Below are 6,089 nucleotides of genomic sequence, written 5' to 3' on the forward strand. Positions count from 1 at the left end.
AGAAAAAAAAGTAATGAATAAGGAAATGAAAGTCTACCATGTGAGACTGAGAATAAAATGCCCTCTCTTTCCCTTTGGAGTGCTTAATCATTAACATCTAATCCTTGTGATTATCACCCAACCTGTAAGAAATATTTCCAATTACACATAGAAGTACTCGGATAAATCTTTCCAATTTTATCAACCAATATGTGCATCACATGGCAAACGATGTGAAGTGCCTTTAAATCCCAAATGAATAAAATTGGATTTAGCAAATAGAAGAGTGGATTGGAGCAACCAGTCCTCGTTACCTCTGGCTCTATCATCAGCGAGGTGAGGGGCAGTCAGGCCTGCAAAGGGCCATAAATCATGGGACTTTCCCAGCTACTCAGGCCAGCACATCGGCCTCCCACACAGGGGAAACGAAGGGCAGAGAGTCTGATTGACTCTCAGGGCCGGAGAGAGAAAAAAGGAGGGGGTGAGATCCTGTGACTTAATTAAAGTGTTGTGTATCTCACACACTGTAACTACAGCTCAGTCACTGATGCTACGGCAGCGGTGCGGGATGCATCAGTGTTGAAGCTCGGGTGGCGAGGAGAGTTACGTAGGTCCTTTTTAGTTTCTGACATAAGGAAATACATATTTGGAGACTGTTGGTCAACCAAAGCAAATATTTATATGCACTTTATGAGGCCTGTTGTGTGTTTTAGCAGACAAAGCGCTGAAGAAATATGAATATAGTGATGGGAAACGCATGACTATATTTCTGTCTGGGATTTGTTATCACTTTCGTTTGAGTGAGGGAGGAGGGGCCAAGTTTGACAGTTGTGTTTACAAACCGTAATAATTCCTGCATAGTATGCCTTTAACAGGAACATGTATGTACCATGATCAAAATGTATAAACAGTGAAGAAAAGGCCGAAGTGCCATCACAAAACTGTCCTGGAAATAATGTGTCTGTAATAAAAGGAAGAAATATAACTTTATATCTCATTAAATATGAGGATTTGTTACATTTATTTCATTGTAAATGTAATAGATTTTGGTTTTGGAAAATTATCTTGACAAAGACATCACCTGAGGCTCTGACAAATTATAAGGGACATTCTCCTACAATTTTTGACATTTCTTACCATACAATTAATCCATCAATCAAGACAACAATTACCAGATTAATCAATAATGAAAATAGTTAGTCCCTGCCTTAATCAGGCATGGGAACTCTGTACTTGATTCAAGCATATTAAAAATGTATCATGTTATTGTTAACATTGCTCCTCCCCTATTGAACCCAATTATAGAGATCATATTATCTAACTGTAAAATGTTAAGGGAAGAGCAAATAGTGTACCAGCTGGATCTTTACCGTAACCGCAACAGTTTATCCTCTGCTTGGACTTGTAATGTTAAAGTGTTCTTCTGCTCTCTCTTCAAATTAAACTCCCGTGTACCTTGTAAACTGCAAACCTAAATGAACCTGGCCCATCCCTCCAGCAAGAATTATAGAGTTGGGCATAGTTTGTTTGGCCAGCACAGCGTCCCTCCTGCCTCATTCCCGGGCCAATCCTTTATGATTAAGCAGATAAGTGCTGGTACCAGATGATAAAACAAACAACAAATGTCCACATTCCTCTCATAGCTCCTTTGATGTGTGTGTGCCTCTCCGGGGCTCTTACCTCTCCAAGCCCTCTTTGCTATAATCAAACTGCAGAGTCATAAACAGCCAGGGATGGGGACTATAAAAATGATCGTGAGGCTCTATCAGCTGGGGGACAGAAGTTCACACCTCGGAGCGGGTCAGTCTCAGAGCGTGTGGGGGTCGGCCTGGTAGGGGGTCCAGGGATCTGTTTGATGCCCCAGAGACAGAAAGCAGAGAGGCAGAGCTGGTGTCAGGCTGAGGCATGAGGTTGTGTGGTAATATTATGGGGGGTTTTTAGGAGAATATTTAGCTAATTCAGCAGGTAGAGCAGCAACAAAGTCACACTAAGGATCTGGGTGTGGGACTTTGGGGGTTTAGCAAACATGTACATTTTAATAATTTATTATGGTATCTGATCAGATCTGGGAGTTCATGAAATCTTTTTTATCTTTGCAGTATTCATTTGTTTTTTAGCTTTCAAACAGGCTACACTCTAATATTCGTGATGCTCTGAGCAAATACTTCTTTAAGGCAAAGATGGTCTGTTAATGTTTGGTACAAACCTAGTTGTCACTATATACCAGTATTGACAACAACCACAATATTTAAAAAAGGAAATGTTGTTGTAATGTTAATACTACACATATGATAATATCGGGAAATAATTCAGCACCTCTTGAATAATTCTCATTTCTTTCAGACTCTTTCTCCATCTCCCTATACTCATATTTTGAGTTCAGTTTATTTGCCAGAAAAGAGACGAAATGCTCTATTAACCAAGATAAAGATGCATTTACTGAATGCATTATTATTATTATTATTATTATGTTTTTTAAATTCTTTATAGATATCACTAATAATAGTAATATCTTTATCATTAATTATTTTTGCATGAATAATAATAAATCCGATATTGTGAGCCAACAACAACAATACAATCCCTATGTGTAAAATTTAACCAAAAAGTCAAGCTTTTTGTGTCCTATAAGCTCTTAAATCCCAATAAATCACTTACTGAATATTTTGAAAATTAAGTTTTGTGAAGCTGTGTGGTCACAAATGTCTCTGCGGATGTTATGCGACTATTTTTTCACAGTTTTCTTTCTCGTTTTGTAAAAATAAAACTGTTTGTCTGGGCTATTTCCTCAAAACAACTCAATATTGAGTGCCTGTCTGAAGAGTGGATGAAGATATCTAAGGGAATATCTTTGGTAGAAAAATGATTTTTACGTGCTAATTAAGTCCCTGTCACTGTGTTAAGGTACTTTCACTGCAAATCACTGCAATTGGAAACCAATCATGTCCAATAGATAATAACATGGGTAAAGTGTGAAAACAATGAATCAATAACTGACTGACTGGTGTGTCCCTCTTCACTAGCACAAGGTCAGAGGTCATACTCTTGACCCCTCACCGACCCTTGACTCCGAACTGCACTGGGAGGAAATAACACTTTCCTTCGTCCGAAACGTTCCCAGATTGACTGATTGCCCTTATCATTTGACGGATCTGGTCCAATTCTCTTTTCTCTGTCTTCGCTCCCCCACACTCCCTTGTCCCTCCCCGGCACTCATAATACCACTTTTTATCACCTCTCGCTGAAACAGAGACCCAGCACCATCCGTCATTACAGCACACGCTGACAGCTCCTCACACATGCATGGATTTTTACATTTGACTCAATCCAGGGGCTTACTTTACTGTAACCGATTCAATATTCCTCAAATGAGCCGACCGATCTATATACACGCCACAGTGGATGGGATGATCTATAGCACAGCCTTAATAGATTTCCCAGGCCTCAGAGACTGGCTAGTTTAGGGGACAGGGCATAATTTGTGCAATAAAAACATAATTATTCATTTGACTTGCTTGATAATTTACGTTCTCAGGCATTACAGCTAAAATGTGTGTGTGAATTATGAGTGTCTGCATGCTGGCATTTGTGTGGCTCTCAGGATAGGGCTAAATCATGTATTCATTAATATATTAATTTGTTTGTGCATTCTTAAATTCTTAGCTAATACTTAGTTTCAACCTGGTGATTAGGGGTGAGTGAGGATGATTGTAACACTGTTTTATCTCAGCATTTATAACTCTCTGAATGTTTGTGTTAGGGCTTTCAAATTTTGAACCAAAGTACAGTTATTTGTCTACTACAAATTTTAATGTTTTCAGCTATATCCCAACTTTCTTTATGCTCAATACAAGGGCGTCCATTTTTTGCAACTTACCCCGCCACTGGGGTACGTTCTAGCACAGCTTGAGGTTAAGTAATTGCATAAGTATGCCCCTTTTTGGGTCACACTAAGTGTCTTGACAGGCTTCAAAAAGGAATAAGTAGATAGAGAAAATGTGTTTAGTTGTAAGTAAAATGTGTTACAACTATCTTCAGTCTCACCTACTAAGTTAAGTTGCACCATATAAAGTACAAGCAAAGACTTAAATAATGTGTAAATCTCTTGTTTTGAAAAATAGTACTGCCAAAAATCAAATTTTTAGCAGCCAAAGAATATAGAGGATTAAACTTACCAAACAAGCTTTTCCAAATGTAGGCCTGAATTTGTTCTGTTAATTTAGAATGGCAGGAAATGGAAGAAGATAGAAAAATATCTGGTTAAGCTAACATTAGGCTGATGCTGGCATACCATTTAAAGTTTTTGCAAGTTTGCATCATTATCAAAAAGCATTTTGATCAGGTGAAGTCCCTTGGACTCCAGTAACTACGTTGTAATATATAAATAGTTAATTTAGAGTTAGAGAGAAACATCCAATTAGGCTTACATCACCTAACAAAAGGCTATAACACATCCCTGGGCTAATGCTGACAAAATTTCCAGTTAAAGGTACTGTAGACGTAATTTACATCCTTATTTAAAGCAATGTAATCAAGTGAAATCCCCTGAACAAAAGAAACTAGCTAACTGTATTTATGTTGTTAGCTTTAAGTGAGAGTAAGTATCTTATAAAGCTACATTGACCTTACTGATAGTATTTGGTCATTTAGGCTAACATCATTTAAGCTAACATTTGCATTACATTTTCTACCCTGAGGTATTTGTAAGTTTATTGAATTTTGATTGTCACATATGTTGAAAATATTACATCTTTTACTCATTGTGTGATAAACTAGCAAGTTTTCCCATTTGGTTCAGTTTTACTTGGTGTGAATGTTTAAAACAATTTGTCTAGTTTATGAGGTGCAGCAATTTGTAAATTTAGTGATATAAGGTAAATGTAAATCAGCAGTAAACAAATCATAACTATAGGCTGAACAGCAAGTGCAACCTCCAGGACGAGATGCAGTTTAACAAACTAAGAACAAATTGAGAGATATCACAGTACACAACACAAACACTTTCAGTGTTACCTTATCTTTAAATAAAAATCTATATTTCCTGTAGCAGTATAAATAAAATGTTCATGTTTATGATGTTGCTTTCATATTATAAATAAATTACAGCAGAACGGTGGTGTGTATTTGTGCACAAATCTCTGCTCTGGCATACTGAGTGTGTGTGTGTGTGTGTGTGTGTGTGTGTGTGTGAGGCAGAGGCAGTAGAGAAAAGGGAAATATTGTTTGTGTTTTTATTTTGTTTATATCTCCCTGCCTTTTATGGCCCACGCTGAAGCTTTGCGAGCGCCAGAGAGGGTAAAAGAGAGGGAGAGAAAGAGAGTATTCTCAATTTCCTTCTAAAAAGAAAATTCATTTGCAGTTGCTAATGTAATGTCACCGTTGTGTTTACTGAGCGTGGATGATGTATAGGGGATGTTGCATTGAGTGAGACTGCTTAATGATGCATAGAATTAAGTCTGTGGCTTTCAGCTGAGCTCCCCTCTCTCTCTCTCTCTCCCTCTCTCTCTCTCTCTCTCTCATACTCTCCCTCTTCCTCCCTCCCCTACTCTCTCACTCAGACTCCCGTTCCCTTCCTCTTTCCTTCCCTCCCTTTTACCTCTCTCTTCGTTTAATCCCCACCCTCCTCCTTCTCCGCCACCACACCAACCTCTCTCTTTCCCTCTCAGATGCAGGCTGTCTTGGACTGTTGGCCACACGTTGCTCTGTGCTCTGTTGCCTAACTCCATCAATCACTACGAAGGGGAGAGAAGAGAGTGCGGAGGGGATGTGGGGCGGGGGGCGATAAAAAAGAATAGAAATAAGATATGGTTGGGAAAAAAATGAGCAGGATGAAAACACACATTGGGTATAGACATCGTACAGTTTTAAAAACCTGGAGGGAAGAAAGCAAACGAGTGGGAAGAACACCTCTTACATTTAATGATCCGCTGTGCACGATGGCAGTCCAAATAATTGCCTGAATACTGTGTGAATATATGAATGCCATTGTGTTATTACTGAGTCTAACTATGATTGTGAGAGTGTTGGGACCAGGGAAGATGATGATAATGATGATGGTTATGATGATGTGATTTTAGTGCTTATGCTAACGGTTATTACCTGAGCAAAAT

This window comes from Centropristis striata, chromosome 19, assembly GCF_030273125.1.
Source record: "Centropristis striata isolate RG_2023a ecotype Rhode Island chromosome 19, C.striata_1.0, whole genome shotgun sequence".
Lineage (NCBI taxonomy): Eukaryota > Metazoa > Chordata > Actinopteri > Perciformes > Serranidae > Centropristis > Centropristis striata.